The sequence below is a fragment of the Panthera pardus genome, unplaced genomic scaffold (genome assembly GCF_024362965.1).
Source record: "Panthera pardus isolate Hobbes unplaced genomic scaffold, ASM2436296v1 HiC_scaffold_16, whole genome shotgun sequence".
Taxonomy (NCBI): Eukaryota; Metazoa; Chordata; class Mammalia; order Carnivora; family Felidae; genus Panthera; species Panthera pardus.
In genome coordinates, this window is record NW_026526721.1 from 88,631,081 (window position 1) to 88,656,601 (window position 25,521).

General features: G+C 37.1%; 1 protein-coding gene across 5 annotated transcripts in view; it reads left to right on the forward strand.

Moving 5' to 3' along the window:
- Nucleotides 1-25,521, forward strand: part of TBL1XR1 (TBL1X/Y related 1) — a 178,165-nt gene that overhangs the window by 71,286 nt on the left and 81,358 nt on the right. For 3 of the 5 annotated variants that reach the window (XM_053903625.1, XM_053903622.1, XM_019463214.2), the window contains exon 2: nt 18,930-18,999. The gene's annotated coding sequence lies outside the window, so the exon portion shown is untranslated. The remainder of the gene's footprint in view (nt 1-18,929; nt 19,000-25,521) is intronic. The other 2 variants (XM_053903626.1, XM_053903623.1) reach the window with 1 other exon arrangement.

Below are 25,521 nucleotides of genomic sequence, written 5' to 3' on the forward strand. Positions count from 1 at the left end.
CTTAATGAAAGCCTTATTAAATTTACCCTTTATTTGCTATCACTGTAAGTATCCATTCCAGGAATTCAGTGCTGCTCTTTAGGCACTAGTTTTATAGCTTCTCAGCTATTTAGAAGCCAGAGTATAGGAATAATAATATCACACTAATATTTCTTTAAAACATGGACATTTCAGGGGTGCCTGGGTGGCTCAGTCGGTTAAATGTCTGACTTTGATCCAGTCGTGATCTCACACAGTTCATGGGTTCAAGCCCTGCATCAGGCTCTGTGCTGACAGCTCAGAGCCAGGAGCCTGTTTCGGATTCTGTGTCTCCCTCTCTTTCTGCCCCTCCCCGGCTCGTGCTGTTTCTTGCTCTGTCTCAAAAATAAACAAACATTAAAAAGTTTAAAAAACATGGAGATTTGATTAATCCAGGACCCATTATAGATGATTGGTTGTGGTGTTAATTAAAACATGAGTATTGTTTTTTTTAGAGACCAAAATCGACTCACTCCTGCTTCCATGACGGGTAATCCTCTTTTTTCTTATTTTATATCCAATATTTAATCCAGAAATGATACATTATTTTCAGGATGCTAGTAGCAGTCTGTTTAAAAACAAAGTTGCATTTTTGTTTTATGTAATAAATTGTTCATTAACATTCATGAGAAAACAAAGCATTCTGGACATTTAGATTGGGTATACTGAATGATAAGTTTATTTAATCAAGGCTGTGGTTCTATTAAAGGACAGCTCAGTGTGTCCCGTCACTCACTAAATCTGGTAGAATAATGACTGCCAGTTATTAAGTGCTTTTTATATTTCAGGTAAGATTATATGCCTGATATGCATTCCCTTATTTAATTCTTAGAATAGTAGCCCTCTGGGTAGCTAGTGCTAAAATCCTCGTTTTACAGATGAGGAAACAGGTTAAGAGAGATTAAATAAGCACCATTGCCTCTCATGCTCAGTAAGGGGTAGGAGTCACAGTACTGTTGCCTTTGGTTCTGTTCTGGTTCTATGTGTAATTTCTTCTACCTTAATTCTTAGAATTTTGTAAAGAATGGATGAAGCTTTGGAATGGAAAGGCAGTGTAAATATTTACTGAATAAGTGAATTGAATGAATTGAGTGAATACTAATATAATTAATTGTAAAGAACCAGACATTTGTTTGTGACTATTGCATTTTGTGATGTTTTCAAATGAAATGTCCTGGCACAGCGTTATTGAATAAATGTGGGAAGGAGTAGAAGATTTGGTGTGGTTAGAGGAGAACAAGGACATGAAATATTCAGGTTGTTAGAGGGGGAAAAAGCAAAAAGTAACTATGATAGGAGGTATGAGATAGGGATATAATTTCAAAGTAGCCACCAGTAAATCTAGAAGATCTGAAAATGCAGAAAAACTTCATTATAGTGAACACGTAAGGGACATATATCACTATTCTTTCAGATGTTATTTCCTCCAGTGTTAGAATGCCAGTAGAGCACATTTTTCCATCTTTCTGGTCTTTCTTCCCAGGACCTTGGGGTCAGAAACTAACGATGAAAGGCATCCCTGCCTATTGTAAGTTGATCTCTTGGAGTAGTCTTTCCAGTTTTTTGTCTGTATAACAATGAAGGAGAAGTAACAAACCTTAAACCTTTCTCAGTGAACTTAACTTTAGCTGTTGATACTTTTTTCTCTTCATTCAGTTCTCTTTTGCCTTCCTGGTTCCTCTCCTCTGGCCTAAAGTAATTAACGGGATCAGAATCAAACTGTGTACTCTAAAAAAAGCAAAACTTAAGCCTTTTAAGAGCAACTACTGTTTTTTAATTTGTGCATTTTATTTTTTTATTTAAAAAAATTTTTTTTTAACGTTTTTATTTATTTTTGAGACAGAGAGAGACAGAGCATGAAGGGGGGAGGGGCAGAGAGAGAAGGAGACACAGAATCGGAAGCAGGCTCCAGGCCCTGAGCCATCAGCCCAGAGCCCGACGCGGGGCTCGAACTCACGGACCGTGAGATCGTGACCTGAGCCGAAGTCGGACGCTTAACCGACTGCGCCACCCAGGCGCCCCTGAATGTGCATTTTAAAAAGAGTAGTACAGCATTAAAATGTTGCACCAGGATGTGATAATTATAATAAAGTGTTTAGGTTTCTAGTGAAGGGGGATGGACATATAAAATAAATATCTGCAGTGGTGATAGAGCTTTCATGGGGTATGGGTGATCTAAAATTTAGCTAGAGGACATAGCATATCCAAAGTCATGAAGGCATAAGGAACTAAAAATGTACTTGTGAAATAACACCCTAGAGATAGAAAGCAATGGTGTTTGATGATAGGTAGGTAGGTAGGTAGATAGATGGGTAGGTAGGTGTGGGAGATACGAGAGGAGAAAGAACCGTATTTCTAGCGTGGGTGACTGGATGTCGGAGCCATACAAAGAAGTAGAGAATATAGGAGGAGGAACAAGTTTGGGATGGGAGAGGAATTAAGTATATACATAGTAAGTTTGAAATGCTTTGGGGACCTCTCTGGGGAGAATGATGTCCAGTTGGCTTCAAGTAACTCAAAACACTATTTTAAACAAATCTACTGGCAGGAAATCGCTATTTTTTTATTCCGTTGTCCTCAGTGTAAGGAAGTCCATCAGGCGTATTGCCTTGGTTGAGAAATGGCTACTGCTTCAGGAGGCATCAGGTTTAAACATCTGCATCTGTTCTCCATTTTTAGGAAAATAAAAGATTCCCTAGCTGCCTCTCTTGCTGTGATGGCTGGGAGCCCCTTCACCCACCCCTATTTCTGCTTAGATCTTATTAACCAGGCTATTTCACATGGCTACCTCTAGCTGCAAGAAAGGCTGAGAAAGTATTATGTGGATATGTTGCTACTTTGAACAAAATTGGCATTACGTTAGCAGGGAGGCTGAAGGCAACTAATAGTTGTTACGTAAATAAACAGTGACCCAACAGAGAAATCCATTATTGCCTCTTTCACTTCAAAATTACAAAACCCACAAACAAACAATAACAACAAAAACAAAGAAAAACAAATCTGAATTTTCACATAATCAAGTGCTGTTCAATTATAAATTTTGGGGTGCATGCCTATTAAAAATAATTTTTTTGCTTTGGATTTTATCAAAGTTGATGGGGAAGCAGATTGAGCTACGAAGAATGGGTGGTAGGATTCAAGGAACCAGTAGACATTATAGATATATTTAGGAAAGAGAATTGATTAAATTTAGTGATTGATATGGCTGACAAAGGAGACAGGGAAGAGTCAAGGATAACTTTCAGGCTTTTGTTTTGGGTAATGAATACTAAGCCAAAAGCAACACAGTATTTGCTGCAGAAATGGCTATAGTGTTTTTGTGCCTTCCAGGACTTTTGATAAACTTCCAAAAGTAGGAGGATTATGCATTTTAAAATTCCATGCTCCCTAAGGAATTCTGATATATAAATAAATATAACCTAACTCTCATCAGTGAAATTCCTGATTTCCGTTATGTATCTGTTTTTAAACAATTAAACCTACATAGTGTTTCAAGAACTAGTTGGTTGTATGAAACACTCGAAGTTCAGAGTATTTGGAAGCTGGGTAATGATAGGTGACGAAAAGTAGTATTTATTGGTGGGTGGATGTAAGCTGTCTTCAGGTGGCTGCCTGTGATCCTTGCTGTGCTGATTGTGCCCTCCCTGTGGCAGTAAGAGAACATGGCTATAGATCTCTTTCTCCTAAGTGATACTTTCAACTTTCATTAAAAGATCTTTATCATGTTGTTGTAAAGGAAAATTATTGGAAACAAAAGCTTCGAAAAGAGATTCAAGAGACATAGAAGAGGAGAGTGGTTAAGAATTTAACCTGGCATCTGATGTCCGCTTACTTGGCCTTACTGTTGATCTTGGTCTAGGAACTGCTCTGAGCCTTAGTTAACCTGTTTTTGAAATAGATGCAATACTTACTATACAGCTTGTTATGATATTTAAATGATACTGAGTGTGCAAGCAGTGCAGAGTTTAATATTTCACTACTTCTTGTAAGAATATTTAACTTCTGGGCCTCAATTTCCTTTTGAACTACACTGCTTTTCGTTAGCATTGTTTAGCCTTCATATCATCAAAAGAGATTTTCTATGTTGTTTGTAAGATATCTTGTAGCGTGTTAGTTTGGTTTTCTGTCTGTATTGCCATATTCAAGCCAGTCGTTGCTTATAGGAGGTGAATTGCTCCTAGAAGCTTTAAGTTACAGGTCCAAGACCACTGACAACCTAGAGGCAGAGTAGAGATGAGGACCCACATGTGTTGTAAGACAAGGAGTCACCAAACCTTTTCTCTTTCTGTGGATAAATAACCTTGGTTCAGTTTTGGTTGTGTTTCATTTAAAAAATAAAAGTGGAACGTCCAGCAGTATTACCAGCCAACAAGGGGGCATGGCAGAGTGGTCCCTGACTTGTGAACTGCATCTGGACTGGGAGTACATATGTGGAGGGAAGGTGGGGTACATTCTTACAATGGAGCATATGCTTTGATGGGTTGGATCTGCAGGAAGCTAGGCCCATGAAAATCTTACCCTTTGTGGAGTTTGTGGTTTTTAACCCAAAGTAGCTTCCGTGTCCTTTCGTGAATTCTTGCTCCCTTGTACCTGAGCAGTGAAGTGCCGGTGGTGGGACGGAGAGTTGTGAAGACTATAGCTCCTGGATTGCGTGTTCTGCTGACACGCCTGGCTTGAAGCTCTCGGATAGTCTTTTCCTGTCCTATATCCTTCCAAGTAAACTCAGTGGCCTTCTTTGTTTTTTTGTGAGTTCATCTAATCCAATCTGAGTCATCAGAATGCTCTTTATCTGATTGATTAGCCTTGACTTGAAATCAAGAGGCCAGTGAGCAGTCCTATGCAACAGATTTTCATCCTCTTTGTGGCAAAGATAGTTTCCTCATAGTATTCTTTAAACAATTTCTGGCTTATATTCCTTCTTAAGGAGAAGAGATTGAGATTTAGTTGCCATTCCCCTATCTGCACAGATCCTTACCAGCCCCTTGTCATTTAATACTCATTGGAACCCAGAATTCCGTTTTAGGTATGATAGTAGGCACAGTTATCGAGATAACTTAATTTTTTTCTAGGAATTTACAGTTGGAGGTATTGAAATAAATTCAGCTAACCTTTTTAATTCTAGCTTTGTGCATTTTCATAAACTAGTCTCACTATTTTTGTTCTCAAGAATATTGGACACAGTGAGGGGGGTAAATGACCAAAAGGTTCTTTTAAAAAAAAAAAATTTTTTTTAAAGTTTATTTTAAAAAAAGTAAAGAGCATGAGCAGGGGAGGGGCAGAGAGAGAGGAAGTGAGCAAGAGAATCCCAAGCAGGCCCCCACACTGCCAGTGTGGAGCCCGATGCGAGGCTCAAACGCATGAACTGTGAGATCATGACCTGAGCTGAAATCAGACGCTCAACCAACTGAGCCGCCCAAGATCCCCAAGACCAAGAGTTCTTAATAAGAATTTGAGGAAGCCTTGGTCTATATCCCACATTTGGGTTTTGTTACTTTTACCTTGTTCAGTATTTTAAAGTAGTGATGGCAGGTAAATACATGCAGTATCAGGTACAATGTAAACCTTTGCTGGATATTTAAAAATTGAGCCTGTGTCTAAACTGCAGTAGAACTTAAAGTGACTAGACATTCCATTTCACTGGCATATTTTTCTGTTTTATTTTCTGGGTTTTGTTTTGTTTTTGTATTTTGTGTCTTGAAAAAGTTAGAAGCTTTTTAATGTTAACTGTGCAAGAATGCTTGTGTGAAAAATAATTTGATTAAACAGACTCTGGGCAATTACAAAAGTTTTTAAAAATATAACGTATCTTCTTTCTCATTTGATAACATTTATGATGGGCTCCATAATATTATAGTGCTAAATATTTATTTATAAAATTATTTTTAAAAATATTTTAAAAGTAATCTCTGTGCCCAGCATGAGGTTTGAAGTCAACCCCGAGATCAAGAGTTTTCCTGCTCTACTAAGTCAGCCAGCCAGGTGCCCCTATAATGCTAAAATATTTAGGTAAACCTATCATTTTATAATGCCTAATATCTACCCTAGAATTGTAGCTTTATAATACACAGCAAATGTAGGCAAGAACAGGTAGCTCAGAGGAAAAATTAGAGTAATTGAAACATAAATGAACTGTTTGGTAAATATACATGTTCCAGGTATGGCTTCCAACAAACATGAACATGATCCTATGGTCACAGCATTAAGGTAAAGCACGTCCTCGTATATGATTGTCTGCATACAGAACATAGAATACGCAGGAGCTTCTTATCTTGCCTGCGCTCACTTGAAATACAGACTGGTTCTGACCATCCTACATACTACTGTTTCAACCTGGGGGCACCACCTCCTCCTCACAGAAAACTCCAGAACCCTGACCTTCCTGGTAGTTTTTCTTTTTTCATAGCTTGTCATCTCCTACATAACACTTAATCCTAAATTATGTTGGAGTTTAAACTCTCCCAGGGCAAGGATCTTTATTTATTGATGTACTTTACATTGTCAGTAAAGGGCTAACTTTTAAAATTAACAGTGTTTAGGAGCGAGGTTAATAAAATTTTTCTTCCTCTTTGCTTTCTCCTCAGAGTTCTATTGTCTATAGCCAGATAACTCTTTTAACAGTCAGTACAGACAACAGCCCAACAATAACAATTCTACCATCTAACGTGGCTGAAAGATGAAACATTGGCATTAAATTCTGTTGCTTCCTAATCTCCTGAAGGAAAATCTGGCCTCTTAGTTTCTGTTTTCTCGAGTAACTGATGCATCACTAATGGAGAGAGTTCATTTATAGTATGTAGGTCCTTTGTTGTTGAGGGAATCTCTGGTTGCTTTGATATTAGAGAACTGGGAAAAGATCAGAAAATTGACATTTTGTTTTATTAATTTATTTTAATTTTTAGCATTTATTTATTTTCTTTGAGAGACAGAGACAGAGCGTGAGCAGGGGAGGGGCAGAGAGAGAGCAAGACGTAGAATCCGAAGCAGGCTCCAGTCTCTGAGCTGTCAGCACAGAGCCTGACGTGGGGCTTGAACTCATGAACTCTGAGATCACGACCTGAGCCGAAGTTGGACGCTCAACTGACTGAGCCACCCAGGCACTCCTGACATTTTGTTTTAAATGCAATTCTGTCTATAGATAGTTTAATGAAGTTGATTTAAAAAATAATTGCAAATCTACAGTTTACTTGTTTTCCATATTTGTAAGTTGTATTATGACTTAGGGTTGTTAAAAAAATGTAAAAAACATCTTTTGCAATAACATTTTAGTTCACCTTATACAAGTGATTTTTGGTGTCCACTTGTTAAACCATGTCGAAGCTAAAATACAAGCTCATTTTCTCTTAATTTAAAATATGCATAACTCATTTCTTCTCACCCACTACTTAAAATTTTTTTAATTTTTATTTTTGAGAGCGAGAGAGACAGAGCATGAGCGGGGGAGGGGCACAGAGAGAGGGAGACACAGAATCCAAAGAAGGTTCCAGGCTCGCAGCTGTTAGCACAGAGCCTGACGCGGGCCTCAAACCCATGAACTATTAGATCATGACCTGAGCCAAAATTGGACTCTCAACCAATTGAGCCACCCAGGCGTCCCAACTTCTCACCATCTACTTGATAAACATTAGCTAGTTTTGGCAAAACTTAGGGCTAACATGTTTTCCTGCTTGCATTTGCTGTGGTGAAGAGAGTTCATTTCCAGGACCGGTCTGTTACTCTCTGCCTTCATTGTTCTTTATTTGCTTGTTTATTTTTAATACGTCTAGTTGCTATTTTTATAATCTCATGGTTAAGTCATAAACAGGTTTGTTTTGTTTTTTGTTCTTTTGCTTAGAACCTGAAGTTTTTTTCTTTTAATACTATTCTTAACCCTGTTGTGGACTTTTATACTAAGCAGTTAACAATTAGCTGCTAGTATTTATTAGTATACTGTGTGAAAACATCTTTAGGAACTTAGTAGGATTGGTGCCCTTATTTTTATTATTTAAAACAATTTTTTTTTAATGTTTATTTTTGAGAGAGGGAGTACAAGCAGGGGAGGGGCAGAGAGAGAGGGAGGCACAGAATCAGAAGAAGGCTCCAGGCTCTGAGCTGTCAGCACAGAGCCTGACGCGGGGCTTGAACTCAGGAACTGCAAGATCATGACCTGAACTGAAGTTGGATGTTTAACCGACTGAGCCACCCAGGCACCCCTATTTTTATAGTTTACTTTGAGAGAGAGAAAGCATGTGCACACATGAGCATGGGAGGGGCAGAGAGAAAGGGAGAGCCAGAATCCCAAGCAGGCTCCGTGCTGTCATGACAGTGCAGAGCCGGATGTGGTGGGGCTTGGTCTCACAATCTGTGAGATCATGACCTGAGCTGTAGTGAAGAATGGAGGCTTACTGACTGAGCCACCTTGGCACCCCAGCGTGCTCTTGTTTTTGAATCATTGCTTTTTATTTATTTTTTAAACAATAAACTGAACTCTGTTCATACTTGTTGGGCTATCAAATACACTCTGCAGAGTATAGCATTATACAGTAGCCTCATTTTACACATGAGGACATGCTTATGGTTATATGGATATGATATGAAGGGGTTAAACTTGTAAACAGTAGTTCTTTCCATTCTACATCTGTCTTCTAAGTGTCTGAAGATCACAGAGAAATACTGAAGTTTTAATCCTTTTTTAATCAAACTTCATTGTTCCATGTGGTGCCACATAAGACAGTGTTTGAATGCCTTAGAAAATTTCTTTCCCACTAAATGGCTATAGTTTTAGTGGAGAATGCTTGAATAATTTTTTTTAGGTTTATTTATTTATTTTGAGAGAGGGAGAAAGAGAACAAGTGGGGAAGGAACAGAGGGAAGGAGGAAGAATCCCAAGTAGGCTCCTCACTGTCATTTCAGAGCCTGATGCAAGGCTTGAATCACAAACCATGAGATCATGACCTGAGCTGAAATCAAGAGTTGGATGCTTAACTGAGTCACCAGGTGCCCCTTGAGTAATTTTTTTTACTTTATCTGTTAGTTTGATTTTTTTTAAATATGTCTTTTTAAAAAATGTTTATTTATTTTTGAGAGAGAGAGGGAGAGAGAGAATCCCAAGCACACTCCAGACTGTCAGCCCAGAGTCTCATGTGGGGCTCAAAGTCATAACCATGAGATCATGACTGAGTCGGTATCAAGAGTCAGACGCTTAACTGACTGAGCCACCCAGGTGCCCCTATATCTATCTTTAAAAAAAAAAAAAAAATGTTTGTTTGTTTGACAGAGAGAGAGTGCAGGCAGGGGAGGGACGGCGGGGGGTGGGGCGGTGAACAGAGAATCAGAAGCATGCTCCATGCTGACAGGCCAACAGCAGTGATGCTGATGCAAGGCTAGAATTCACAAACTGCGAGATCATGATCTGAGCTGACTGAGCCACCTAGGCATCCCTTTATATCTTTAGGTTATTTGTCCTAATAGGTTTATGCTCCATCCTGGATCAGTAGAATTTTGGGTGGTCTTGGGAATTACTTCAGTACCAACATAGTGTATTGCCTGATGCCCGTGTGTGTCAGAGAGAGAGAGAGAGAGAGAGAGAGAGAGAGAGAGAGAGAATGTGTATGAATAGTTTCATCGGAAAAAGTAATACCCATTCCTTCATGTATTGTATTTGGCTGCTTTGCAATATAATAACAGAGTTGAGTAGTTGTGACAGAGACCGTGTGGCTTGCAAAACCCAAAATACTTAACTTTCTGGCCATAATTTGCCAACCTCTAGACCATTGCTTAGCAGTGCCTAAAAACTAAGATGAAGCAGTTGTAGTATTCATTTAGTCTCAGTCTGTACTTTATTATAACTTGAGTGGTAGTCAGGGAGCGGAAAGTGGTGTTTTGTATTGAAGTAAATAAATTGAATTAAGAAAGTGGATCTTCTTTTCATGACCCCTAGAGAGAAAAGAAAAGAGAGAGGTAAGGGTGTGTGTGTGTGTGTGTGTGTGTCCCGTCCTCGTCCCCCATCCTCGTTTTTGTGTGTCCTGACTGGGTCAGGCAGACAACATAGCTTGTATTTGCTTGTTTAAATGTTTCATTTTAAATATGGTGGAAACCAATTTAGCAAACCAACATCAGATGAGAATTTGACATTTTTTAGAATTATAAATATGTCATTTATTTTGCCAGAAGACAGGATAGCCCTTATTTTTTTCAAAAAAATATTATTTTAATGTTTATTTATCTTTGAGAGACTGAGAGAGCATGAGCAGAGGAGGGACAAAAAGAGAGTGAGACACAGAATCTGAAGCAGGCTCCAGGCTCTGAGCTATCAGCACAGATCCTGATGCGGGGCTCAAACCCGTGAACAGTGAGATCATGACCAGAGCCGAAGTTGGATGCTCAATTGACTGAGCCACCCAGGTACCCCAGGATAGCCCTGATATCTTAAAGGACTGTATTTCTTTTTCTTTTTTTTTTTTTTTTGATAGAAACATGGTAGTTAAATGAGCTTGTTTTAATTCACTGAAGGCAAAGCATTTGTTGGTACTGTCTAGATTATACCAATTTTAGAAATATGAATTCAGAGTAAGCAGTTTCTGAGTTTTTTCGTGTGAAAATCCGTAAGGAAATACTCTTAGTAAAGACACACAAGAATGACTTTTACATCCTTCAGCAGTAGATAGAAATAAAACATTTTAAAATTCTGAACCCAGTATCTATTTTAACATAAATGCATTTTTTCTCTTTGTGCTCAGAAGACTTCAGAATGACAATTTTCATTTAAGTAATTATCTGCTGGCATGTTCTTAATTTTTTAAAAAGTTAAGCGTATCCTTTTACAAAGTGAAAGTCGAAGATTTAGTTTTCAAGTGTGATGGAGAAACTCTGCTTCACTGAGAGGGTCAAGTGTGTCATTTTGTCACTCTGTGTTGTCACAGTAAGGTGTGTGCATTGTCACTGGTCACACAGGACAACTGCCATGTTCGGGCACACTCCACATCTGTTCTAATTTAAAAGTTTTACCAATGATTAATTATTTTGAGTAGTAATGCTGTTAAATGAACTTCTGAAAGACCTAGTGTAACTGGACTCTTGAGTCATGGTAGCACATAGCACAGCAGAATACGAATGGGCAGTTTGTGTCCTGCATAGAAGTGCACGGCCAAGGGGACAAGTGGATGCTGACATCCAGGCCACACTGTCAGCAAGCCATTTCTCTCGTGTGGGACGGTGTCCTTTCAGAGGGAAGGGCTCCTTTTTCTTACATACGTTATTTAAAAATGATTGCATGTGACTCCTATGCCAGGCACTGTTGAGCACTTTATAAATACCAAGTTATTCAACTCTTACAACAATTTATTTTCCATATGAGAAAACTGAGGCACCAGGAGTTTAAGTAACTTGTCTTAGATGGGCTAGCATTCTAAATTCCGTAGCTCCGAGTCAAGTCTAATCTCTGTGGCTCCGCAGTACAGGCTTACCTCCCTGTACCATAGTATGGCCTTTTTATTTTTCTAATTTGTCCTGCTAGGGTGTCGTTTGCACAGAGGTGCCACAGAGGCTGCTGATGGCCCTGATAGCACATTTGAATGCCAAGTTGAAAGGAATTGGACAGGGGGCTCATACGACAACCGCCCCCACCATCATGTGGCAAGTAACTTTCTTGCTGAGTGATACATCCAGGTTTTGTTTAACTTGTGTGACTTTGTTTAACTTTTGTTTGACTTCAATTGACTTGTGTGACAGTTTTCCATTATATTGAGCAGAAAAAAATACCCTTCTGTAATTTCTCCCTATTAAGTTTTGTCACATGTAGCTGAGTCTCAGGCTTTATGTGCCTTTTTATCTAAATGTGGGTATCAGCATTGCTCCTTTTGTGCTTTTTGTATGATAACGCCCTTGTTTTGTGTTCTTTTTCTGGGTTTCTTTCTAAGGTGTTCTCACTATTATCCTCCCTTTTCTAATTCACTTTTGGGGAGAAGGGTGGCGTTTATCTTTTGTTCCTTACTGTTACTCTTGAAATCAAATTAATAAAACTTTTACTTGATAGTGTGATTCCCACTCTAATTCTGAGAACTACTGACTTTGCAGTGCTAATAGTTGAAAGAAGTGATCTCTCCATGCTCCCCCAAGATAGATTATTTATTAAACTCTGACTAGTCCCCATCGTGCCCTTTCCTGCCACAAAGTCCAGTGGTTTTTAACCCCCCACTTAGAATCACTTGGGGGAGCTTTTCATGCAGCTGATGTGCATATCGTTACTCTAGACCAATTAAATCTGAATGAGGGACCCACTTTGTCTCACAATTAGGTTAGAATCTGGAAGGGCATTTCTGTAGGACACAGAAAGACCCAATATCCCTGGCATGACCATTTCATTTCTGCTGGGAATGTATTGTTCAGCAGAATGATTTTTGTGTTGTCTTAATTAGCTGTTCAAGTTCTTGGTATCTTGAATCAAATATTCAACCCTTGGGAAGAGTGAGAAACCTAATAAAATGTAGGAATTCTATCAGTTTTTTCTTCTAACTTGTTAAGTGCTGGGGTACCTACCTACCTACATGTGTGATCATAGGCAAAGTCTCGTTTTTCTTTTCATCCTGTTACTTATTAGACCCTGATGATTTTCCTGTTGCTTTTCATCCTCCCTCTACTTGTTTCTTTCTCCTTAAAAAATAAAAAGTTGAGCTGTTATCAGCTTTGTATGATCTGTCAGATTTGTCATATTTCTTTTTTTTTTTCTTTTAAGTTTATTTATTTTGCAAAAGAGAGCGAGTGCACAAGTGGAGGAGGAACGGGGTGAGGGAGAGAGAATCCCAAACAGGTTCCATATTCCATGCTCATGACCTGAACTAAAATCAAGAGTTGGACGTTTAACTGACTGAGCCAGCCAGGCATCCTCACATTTGTCATATTTCTAAGATACCATGAATTATAAATTGCACCATTTATTTAGTAATAGTTTTTTAGAAAAGGAAATTATAGTTACTTTGTTGATATATTCACTTTTATTTTTCATGGAGCTGACAATAATGTGTATTTATCTATACATTTTGATATCACCTTTCGAGTATCATAACTCAAGTTTGAGTCTAAGCCTCTTCTCATGTTCAGCTTCTCTTAACATTTTGGAAGTTAGTGAACTGGAAACTTTTGATGGGCAGATTGTAGTGCCTAAAAAATAAATTTGACTTTCAGTAACACTTGAAACTGCCAACCAAACTTTAATTTTAAAAACACTGTGGTTTACTATAAAGAGAATTTCTGATTTTTATTGTCTTTAATTGCATTGCTTATTCTCTAACGGGCAGATCTCAGGGTACTTGATAGCTCTTTGTCTTATTCTTCCACAGTAATTTTTTTTCATATAAATTTAATGTACAATTCAACCACATGTGTTGCTACCAATGAAATTAACTGAAGTGTAATAGTAGCATGATTAGATACCAGTGCATGTTTAAATTGTTATTGATGTGGGTTTGTGGTACTGAGTATATCTAATTTTTAGGAAATAGGGATCATAATACACAGCTTTTAAATCCTTTTTTTCTGAGTCACCTAAATAACAAAGAGAAGTGGAAAATTAGAGCCAGTGATGGCAGAGCTGTTTGATCTGACCATTCTGCCTTTCAGTCTCCTCTCAGGGTTGGTTTCTTTAGGATATTCCTCCTGTTACAGCTCCTTCCCCTTCCCCCTTCTTAATTGTCTGGCTGCCTCAAATATTACCCGTGTATGTGATAGGGTGGGAAATGAGATGGGGAGAGGAGAGGTCCAGACATCTAGATGCTTGGAGGCCTTGATTAATGCTTAGTATGTTACTAGAAATTGGCATGTGAAGGAAGACAACTAATTAAGTCTTTTGTGAAATGGATCAGTGGAATTGAGAAGATTCAGTTGAAACACTTTGCTTTACAAATGTATTGCTTTTTCTATGGTTCCAGTTGCAGGTAATCACCATTTATTTGTTGTTTTCAGTCATGTACTGAACAATTTAATTTGGACTTTATCTGTGACTTTTGTTAAGAAGTTCATTTAATAAAAATCTTTCTGGGGACTTTGGCTCAGGTCATGATCTTGTTTGTGAGTTTGAGCCCTGCATCAGGCTCTGCATTGTTAGTGGGATTTGGGATTCTCCCTGCCACCCCCCGCCCCCAACTTGTGCTCTTTCCTTCACTCAAAAGGAATAAACTTAAAATCTTTCTAAGCAGATTGATTATGTTTTTCTCTTAATTCTTGGGATGATTCTTCCAAATTCTGCAAAATTATAAATTCATTTGTAATTTCTATTTGTTAAGGATACCAGGTACAGTTTCTTGAATTTATTTCTGGCTACGAGGTAATAGATTCGATTCTGTTGCTACTTTAAATTATAAGCAAGTTTTTGTTTTGCTTGTACCTTTCCCTGGGGAGAGAACCCATAATCCATTAGCTTTTTAAGAAATCTGTAAATCAAGTAAATTTACTTGTAGAGACTGGAGGGCAGTAATTTTGAAGATCAGTCAAAATATACTGTTGTGCTGTTTTAAAAGATTTTTGTATCTTAAAAAAATTCTAATTATATCTAGGTGGTAGATTTTAGGAGAGGTCTACTGAGTTACCAGTGTCCATTTTTTTTTCTTTTTTTGATGTTTATTTATTTTTGAGAGAGAGAGAGACAGAGCACAAGTGAGGGAGTGGCAGAGGGAGACACAGAATCCGAAGCAGGCTCCAGGCTCTGAGCTGTTAGCACAGAGCCCGAGGTGGGGCTCAAACCCAGGAACCCAGGAACCATGAGATCATAACCTGAACCAAAGTCAGACACTCAACTGACTGAGCCACCCAGGCGCCCGTGATGTTTATTTCTTTGAGAGAGAGAGAGAGAGAGAGAGAGAGCGCGCGAGCGTGAGTGGGGAAGAGGCAGACAGAGGAGAGAGAACGAGAATCCTAAGCAGGCTCCATGATCAGTACAGAGCCCGACATGCGGCTCTATTCCATGACCCTGAGATCATGACCTGAGCCAAAGTCAAGAGTCGGAGGCTAAACAAAGTGAGCCATCCAGGTGCCCTAGCAGTGTCTATTTTTGTGCTGAAAGCCTTTTCTAAAATTAATACTTCAGTTATTTCAGGTAAAATGTTATGAAATATAGATTGTAAGAGCAAAGCTTTTTATTTGGATACAAAACCAAACATTTGGCAAACATTTATTTCATCGTAAGAGGTAAAGCAAATGGGTTATAGTTTATGTAGTATACAAAGTAGTTGGTAGGTTTACACTAATTTTATAGCGTGATTGATCACATGCTCTTGAGTCATCTTTAAATGGCAAAATAATCAGCATTTATTTGCCACTTCCTGGAAATGGTACTGAAATTACTGGTTATATATAGCCAGGATCTCCTAGACATCTTTAGAATAAAAATCCACAGTTAAGTTCTTTCTTACCAATATGATTTATTTGTGCTGTAATACAGTTTCTACAGTTTTATTTTCAAATATGTATCTACCTATTCCCACATTATATTATGGATAATATGATACATCATTATGGATCTTAAATACTGTGTGTGTTCTGTGCACTATTCTTTGTTCTTTTGTGGGACAGTAAGGTGACAGATAATTCCCTGGTCTCAAGAAGTCTGGCAGGGGAGGCTTGATAGTAAGCAGTAACACGGTTGTAATAAAGGAGGCTCATTTTTGTGTCCTTGGGTAGTGGGATGAATAATCAAGAGGGGAAGCTGATTTGGGCTGAATTGAACCTTGGAAGAAATGGACTCGGTTAGTGGCCAAAACCACATAGTAGAAGGAAGTTCCTGGTACAGGATGAGTAATGTCATGGCAGCCAAAGTGTGCAGAGAACAGAGACACTGGTGATGTGCTGGTGAGAGTAGAGGATGTTGGGCAAGTGTGGTTATATGTTTATTTTTGAGAATGAGTGAGCCGGGGGGGGGGGGGTGGGAGAGAGAGGAAGAGAGAGGATCTCAAGCAGGCTCCACACTATCAGTACAGAGCCCAGCGTGGGGCTCAGACTCAGAAACTGTGAGATCATGACCAGAGCAGAAACCAAGAGTTGGACACTTAACGGACTGAGCCACCTAAGCATTCCGGGCAAGTGTGATTACTAAGGCAGGTGTAAAGGATACACATTTTGGGATTTCTGGACAACTTGAATTACTTTAGTACAAATAGTTTTAATATACATTCTGTCAGATTATCTTAAATATGCATTAGATTTTTGTAATTCTTTGGTAGAGTATATAATTATATCTTTTAAAATTCAGATAATTCATTTTATAAACTTAAGAATTATGTGATATATATGTTTTATATATGCCCTCCAAAATGGCCAGGACATGGCTAAATAAGTTGACTAGGAAAACAGCTAATGTAGGGACTTCCTAAATTTTTCAGATTGTATTATATGTGCAAATGGGCATACCTGTTGACATACCATTTTCCACAGATTTATTCACTCTTGAAATCCTAGAATCAAATATTTATTTCACTATTTAAATATTTATTAAATTACTATTAGGACTCTTTCCCTTAAGGAAATATAGTCTAAAAGGAAAAGCTAAATGAGTCGATGAAGAAAACAAAAGTAGAGAAAAACTAATTAGAGAAAACTGAGATTAGAGACATCTATGAGTGTGATGGAAGAAAGACTCAGTAATCACAGAAAAGGAAGAGAAGAGAAGCAGGCAGAGGAGGAACAAGAAAGACTAGCAACTGGAATGATCTAATTTAGTATTTTCCAAAGGTGGATAGATTTGTATGAGTTTGTGCGTGGTATGTGTGTACACACCCTGGTAGTGAAAAACAAGTATCCATTGGGGTACAGGACTCTATTAGTCTATTTATGTTTGTTTTAAATTTTAAAAATTAAGTGTTACTAATATCTGATAGATGGGTTAAATTTGCACCCTCATTCCGGCCTTATGTCAGAAAGTTCTATCTAAAGTGGTACATAAAGGGATTGAGGAGTGGGGAACTCCACAAGGCAGCTGTGGCAATCCCAGTCATTCACTTCTTTTCTGGGAGTTGCCACGAGTCTGAGCTTACTATTCTAAGTTTACTTGTGTTTGATAACGTAGACTTATGGAGTAATTTCAACCGAACCCTGCAAAACAGACAAATAATTTAAAGATTCATGCAAAAGAAACTGACTGTGAGAAATGTGAATAAGAATAGTAAAGAAGCAAATGGTAGAGCTGATACTTAAACTACTAGAATGAGCTTTTTTACCTATTATGATTTAATTATTTTAGAAGATGGCTAAGCATATAAGAGATTATCAAAAAAGATATTTGACATGTAGGAATACATCTTTGTTCCTTCAGTTTTCTATGTTTTAAAATACATGTAATTTGGGGGCACCTGGGTGGCTCAGTCGTTTAAGCATCCTACTCTTGATCTTGGCTCAGGTCATGATCTCACTGTTGTGAGATCAAGCCCCGCATTGGGCTCTGTGCTTGAATAGCACAGAGACTGCTTGGGATTCTCTCCGTCCCTCTGTCTCTGCCCCTCCACTGCTCACTTGCCAAGTGTGCGCACACACACACACACACACACACACACACACACACGCTCCCTCCCTCCCTCTCTTTCTCTCTCAAAATAAATAAATATTAAAAACAAGTAAAATGTATGTAATTCAGTAACACATGTTAATTATTTATAAATAACTAGAATGGATGTATGCCCAAACTTTTCTCTGTTAAGGGTGCTTGGTCAGTTTTTGGATAACAAGTAGCCCTATATAGCTTATAGCTCAAAAACTCATGAAAACTCTGATAAAACAATTGATGTTCATAGCAAATGACCCTGAGGTAAACAGTTCTAGCTGTAATCTAGTTTTTGTTTTGACTCACTTATGATGTCTGTAGAACATTTGTCCAGCAGGTCTACAAAGGATCTACCAACTGGTTAACAAGTGTCTTGTGCCAAAAGACCTTGGTGCCTGCAGAGGCTGATATGATACTATATGTTGATGTAACTGTGTATAATTTCAGTAAGTGTGTGCCATGTTTAATAAATGTTATTTTAATTCCTAGATATTATAACTTAACTACCCGAAAGTTATTTAGTAGCCCTGAAGTTGTTTAGATTGGCCATGGAGTTGGCAGCACAAATGAGAGTTCTAGTTAATTAAAGATAAGATCAGAGAGGAGCCAACTTAAAGGGATTATATTCTTTCTACAGTTATTCAGTGTATTTGCTTAGTTATCTTTTTAGTGTTTACTGACTTAATTCACTGGTTTGGTGGAGGAGGTAAAGCTCCTGCATTCCTTTCTGTGGCATCAGCTTGCCCTGTTACATAAAATTGTACTCTAGCACGTGGTGGAATCTGCACTGGTCAGCGTTAGACCGGAGAGCCACCACTTTGACAGGGTGTCTGAAAAACAACTTGTATATTTTACACAGAAGGACACAGAAAATAATGTGCTATGACTTAGCAATTGAGATGATGGGGTAAACTCTGTAAAATGTAGACTCTGAAGAGATTAAACTTTAATAAGTTTTGATTGAAATTGTTTCAAAACCAATCATGCATTTGTTTTTATTATTAAACAGAATATATAGAAGATAAGTTCATACCAGTCCTTGTGGCTCATGATCATAGATTATAAACATGCTATACTGGGCCCTATCGCAGTAATATTTGCACCAGTTAAGTTGAATGGGGTGAGTGTACACTTTGTGCAAATCCATCTTTTCCAGTCTCCCTTTTGTTCATTGTGTCAACCTTTTAGGAGTGTTGTAAAGATTCAGTGCCTGCCACTTACTACCCCAAAAGTTGCTGCTGTTGCTTATATAAGATAATAGTTGTTTAGGGGAGGAAGGATAATCGTTGGTGGCAGGGATCTTACAGAGGTAAATAAAAATAATTTGATAACATGGAAACTTGTTGTGGGAAATCTCTTAAGCTGAATTTGTTTTAGGGCACACTGAATATTGTACTTTCCTTTTTCTCAGCAGCAGCAACTTGTGATTGGCGGGTACCGGATATTCAATTGCACATCCCCACATCAATGCACTGCCAATGGTAAGAATTCCTCCCACTCCGAATGGTGGAGTGTTTTAATTGGTCTTTTTATTATTCTCTTACTTGGGAGTGTCTCTTAAGAATTTTTAAAGTTTGTCATAGGTTGACAAAATATATCTGTATTCCCAGAGTAAAGAAATGTTTTAAAAAATATATGTAAGGTAAGGCACTTAAAGTAATTTTTGATTATTTAGTTAAAAAAGAAAAGGGCGAACCCTTACTTTGGAGAGTTCCATCATCTATAGATTGTATAACCACTTGGCTGTAGTTATCAGGATGAAAACTATTATTATATAGCGATCATCTTGTATTTTAACAGGTGGGCTGTATTTTATGAATAGAATTTTCTTGTTAAATAGTCTTTTTGCATATTGCATTTATCTTAATATTTATAGTTAATGGGCAGTTAAATGTCTAAAATTCTACCTGTTTTTAGTGAGTGAATGATTTCCAAGAGAACCATCCTTAATATTTAAAAAGATCATTTAGAAACCTTTCTCTGTGGAATAAACATCTGTGAACTGTGTTATACAGCAGAAAAGCCAATCTGTAAGAGCTGAGATAGCTCTCTTTTCTGTATATGTCTTGGATAACTTTTGGCAAGAACTCTTCAGCAATTAAATGATAGAATTGGGCTAAATTTCTAAAGTTTATTCTAACTGTAGGCTGAGTGATCTCATTACTGTTAACTAAAATCAGAATGACTCTCCCTTACAAAAAGTAATTCTTTACCTAAGTGGTATTGGTATGTATTTTAGAGTTCAATAAATAGGACAATTAATTACTTAACAATAATCAATTTCAAAATGTTTTCTGTAGTACATTATTAAAACTTTTTTTTACTTAATCAAATTTTTTATTTTAAACATTAAATCAAACAGCTATAGAAACTGAAAAAGACTTCTAGAACTTGGTGGGAAATAGTAGATGTATCAGTCTGAAATAAAAGCTACTAAAAATTAACTAGAATCAGAATAAGTGGGTGAGATGAGTTATCTGTGAACAAATTCCTAGGAAATGATTCATTTTAAAGACGGGCTGGTCAGTATGTTGATAAGAGGAAAATTTCTTCTCTCTTTCCCCCCTCTTATTTTCTTCAACATTCCCCATTAACTGCTGAGAGAGAATGTTTTGTGTGGCCTTACTTGACACAATGACATGGTTCTTCATTAGTTTATGAGACGCTTGCTGGGTTCTTCAGGGTGCTTGGGTGACTCATTAACCATTGTTAAAATCTGCTGTTTTCTTCTGAAGCATTATAGTTTCTCATGTAAGAAACAGCTCTCTGGTAAATCAGCATCATCATTTGGATTACCTGCCCTTGGCTTTATGTTTGAAGTTCACATTTGAAACCTGTTGGTTTTCTTGATAGTCTTAACTATTTGTGGCATGTCCCCCTTAAGAATCCATTGTGCAGGCCTGTTGGGTATGTGAGGTACAGGTGCTGTGTAACTGGCTACCTCTTCTAAGTACCTATCTTCAAGTGAGTTTTTGAATGTGTCCCTCACAGACTGTATGTTGTTTTGTTTTTGGAACAGCTCTTAGACTGTATTTCAAATCAGGTTATTTCCAACACATTTACCAATTTTGTTGAAAATTCCTTAAATCATTTTTGAGTCATGATCACAGAAATTTATGTTAGTTCTAAAAATGTGTTAGTGTTAGAGATGAAAAAGGCCAGGATTACAACAAACTTGCTTATAGTCTAGCTGAGGACACGACAGCCATTTGTACATACTTGCATGATGTGCTAATAAATTTATAGGTATTGGTTCACAGTGGTGGTTTTCTCATGAACCTGAGAAATGCCTGTGTTTTGAGTTAAACCTGTGCTATGTAGTATCTTACATTCTTTCCCTGAAAATGCCATAAAGGAATGCTTTGTGGGAACACTTACCTTACCTCTACCACCCCACCCCCACCCTCAACTTTGTTTTTGATATAAATAAGCATGAGGGATTCATAATATTCTTTTTTGCTTATTCTTCACTTGGCTAGGTACAATTTATTTTAACTCTAATTGTACCTTACATCATCATGCTTTACAGCTACTTTCCTAAATAAATGTGGATCCCATTGTATTAATATAATCTATTGGCCTACAAGTGTATATTATTATTTTAACTTTTTATTGTGCACATTTTCAGACATACACTGAAGAAGACAGAATAGCGTAATGAACTCAGCTGCAGTGGTCAGGAATTTTGTTTCATCTTTAACCACCTTGTTTCCATGTCCCCCCCGCCCCCCGTTATTTTGGAGCCAATACGTGTATCATATGATTTCATTCATACATATTTTATTTAGTATGTAGCTACGTAAGATATGGACTATTAAAATTATATATATATATACATATATATATATACACACACACACATACACAATACCATTAATCACACTTGAAAAAGTGGTAATTTTTTTATTTGAAAAGGGATTTAAATATACTTTTGAAAAATTATAGTGAAAACCAAAATTGGTCATCTTAAACATTTTTAAGTGTGTAGTTAGTACACTTAAGTGTAGTGTTAACTCTATTCACATTGTTGTACAACAGATCTCTAGAACTTTCTCGTCTTGCAAAACTCAAACAGATTGAAACTGATATCCGTTAAACAGAAAAATGCCCATTTCTCCCTCTTACCGGCAGCTGGCAACAAACATTTTCCTTTTCGGTTTTATGAGTTTGACTACTTTAGATACTTTATATTTAGTATAAGTGGAATCATACAGTATTTGTCTTCTGTGATTGGCTTACTTAGCATAATGTCCTTTGGTCTCATCAGTCTTGTAGCATGTAGCATGTGACAGGATTTCCTTCTTTTTAAAGGTTGATATTCCATTGTATGCATATATCATATTTTCTTTATTCATTCATTAGTGTATGCTTAGGTTGCTTCCATCTTTGGCTGTTGTGAATGATGCTGCAGTGAACATGGGTGTGCAAATAATCTCTTCAAGATCCTGCTTTCACTTCTGGGTACATACCCAGAAATGAGATTGCTGGATCATATGGAAACCTCCATAGTGTTTTCCAGAGTGGCTGCACCATTTTGTATTCCCACCAAAAGTGCACAAGTATTCTGATTTCTCTTTGTCTACATTCTCTACATTCTGTCCAACACTTGTTATTTTCTGTGGTGTTCTTTTATTTTTTTGATAGTGGACATTCTAATGCATGAGATGATGACAATAATTTCTTAATATCAGTAAGGAGCTGTTTAGTTTAAATGTTCCTCATTTGCTCATAAATAATGTTTCTACAGAGTCACTACAAAATCCATACATTACATTTGGATGGTATATACACCTTAACTCTTCTACCTTCTTTATTATATTTTTTCCCTTTTAACTTACTTGCCATGTAAATTTCCTCATTCTGTGTTGTTTATTATTATTATTATTATTATTATTAATTTTTAATGTTTATTTACTTTTGAGAGAGAGACAGAGACAGAGTGTGAGTGGGGAGGGGCAGAGAGCAAAGGAGACACAGAATCCAAAGCAGGCTCCAGGCTCTGAGCTGTCAGCAGAGAGCCCATTGTGGAACTCAAACTCACAGACTGTGAGATCATGACCTGAGCTGAAGTCGGATGCCTAACTGACTGAACCACCCAGGCGCCCCTATTTTTTAAATTGCATCCCTGTAGTAAAAAGCTTCTCTTTCCCTTGTACTTTTTTGTAAATCAGTAGTTATATCAAAGAGCTTAATCTAATTCAGGTTTTTCTTGCTTTATTTTGTGGTGTTAGGGTGACAGAATATTTCATAAGGAGGTGCTAAGTACTCCAAGAAGAAATAGCTGTTTAATTGTCTCTGTTTGTGAGATTAGGTTACTGTTGATCACTGCCTAGATCTCTTATTTCTATGCAAACATTCAAAATGTTGATATCCTAATTATATCAAGGCTTCATATATGATCTGTAATATCTCTGTAAAAGAAACTTCCCTCATCAGATGCTTGGTTACTCTGTGGCACAGTTTGCACAGGAAAGGCATACTAATTACTTGATTCTTTCCTTTATTTACCAACTTTCAAAGTATTTGAGTTGTTTCCTAGAATCTTGGAAAAGTAGACCAGTGAGGATTTTTTTCTTTTTTTTGAAGTGTCATTGAGCTTGTAGATTGAAATAGTTTATGTTTATTGCATTGTAGTTTTTATTTTGATGATGATGATGCTCATTGTCTTGGCCAGACAAGGCTTTTTAAGTTGGCTTTTACATAAACTTCTTTTTCTTTCATATATGTAAAATATTAGGTATTATTAAATATAAATGTAATATAACATTAAAATATAAAATATAGAATATATATGTGAAATATGTCAGATATAAATAAATATATAAAATACATATAGAAGTATTACATAGGATTTTTTGTCTTAATATATGTTTATATATCTAAACCAGTACCACCAACATGATTACTAAAAACTGCTTTTTTGGCCTTTGTCCTGCTGGGGTTTATAGTGTTAAGTATTCTGTTTTATAGTACTTGAAGTACATTCACCTGTATGATTTTTCTGCCATCTTGTTATATAGTCAGGTCCGTTTGTTTCATTTTATTTTTAGTGTTTAGCATTTAAGTGTTTTGATTTAGTTTTGTTTTATAATTATATATAAATCATTCATGTTAATTATAAATAAGGTACATTTTTATTTCTCCCCTTATAGGTAACCGGTTTTAACTATATTGCTATTTAAAAAATATATATACATAAGCAAACCCACGTGTATACGTAAACTAGAGATCATCTTAAAGCACTGTATAGAGCTAGCCTGCCTTCCTTTTAATAACTGTGTAGTAGTCCATTACATGGATGTACCTAACTTGTTTCAAGAATGGGAGTTTTATGTGTGACCATAAATATGCATATTATTTTTTTAGGCAATTTGCCAAATTCCCTTAGACATTTTGGCATCTTCTGTTTTTTTTTTTTTCCCCCACTTACAAACAGTATATAGTCAGAACTTATATATATATAGTCTGAAAGTTGAGAAATCGTATCTCACTATAGTTCTAATTTGCATCTTTTCATATTTTTTAGAACTATTTGTGTGTCTTTTTCTTTGAACTGTTGAAAAGATAGATTCTTATTTTCAAGAAAATCTGTCAACTTTTTTGATCCGTCCCTCAGACCTCCTATTTTCTCTTGTTCTGAGTCTGTAGTCATGTCACAACTTCTAAAAATTAATTTGGTTTAACAGTAATATTTTTCTGCTAAGAAAACAACTAAGCTGACTGGCTGTCTTATGTTTGATTTCAGGGGAATTGGACCCTTGATATAACCATTTTATTTGGAAAATGAACCCAGAAAGTTCCTGTGGGTGTGATGGAGTAGTGGGGAAGTAAGAAAAGATAGAGGCCAGTAAGGATGCCTTAAACAGTAGATTACTGTTGTGGGCAGTTGAGGCTCAAATCATGTAGGGACCTCTGGGAGACTGAATAGAACATGCCTCTGAGTTATTTCACTCAAGGGGCATTGAAGTGGGAGTAATTTGTCTACCAACTCCCTTTCCATATTGGTGGAGTTACGCTTTCAGGGTGGGCAGGTCCTCAGCAACTTCTCCCTGACCTAAACCTGTGGCCAGAGATGACCCGTAGGTGTTAGTGTAAAAAAGCTGCCTCGTTCCTAAGAAAAGTTGAGCGGTAAGCGGATGTGGGCTGGGCACTGCCAGCTCTGTTGCATCAGTGAATGTTCCAGTTTGCAGTTACATTCTCAGTGTAAATTAGTAAATCATTCTTCTCATTCATAAATTGCTCTAGTGTATTTTGTTAACATTTATTCTCTCAGAACTATATTATCCTAAGAGAACTGATAAAAGTAAGTTGTAGCTTGCTAGACTGAGGATAAGGCCCCAAAGAGTTGTGACCCTTCCTAGAGGTAGGATCATTGAGGTGGTGCATATTGAGAAACCAATGATCTGTTCCCTTTTACTATCTACTTTTTTTTTTTTTTAAGTTTATCTATTTATTTTGAGAGAGAGAGAACATTCCAGACAAGCTCCACACTGTCAGCACAAAGCCCAACTCAGGGTTGCAACTCACAAACTGAGATCGTGACCTGAGCCGAAACCAAGAGTCGGATGGACAGTTAACCACCTGAGCCAGCCAGGCGCCCCTACTACCTACTTTTTAATTATATCATCTGTGAATTAACTTGTTCTATTCATTGTAGAAAACTTCATTGTCATTATTTATCATCTTTTGTTGTCATGTGATTTTGAAGTGGTGTTATTAAATGTGAAGAATGAATGGCATTACTATATAGATGGCATTGTATATTCATATTCATTTGGTTGTGAATTTACGCCTCTGGAGAATTAATTTTCAAATCAGCAGTAAAATGCATGTTGGACTTCTATTAATCCCCTGTATCTTACCACTGGATGATTGTTCTTTGATGTGAGGCTTCTGTAACTAAAATGGAACCTGAAAGATTGTGTTATCTATCATTTGAAAGTCAAAGAAAGCTTGAATTCTTACATAGATTTAAGCCTTACCTTAAATGTAATAGTAGAACT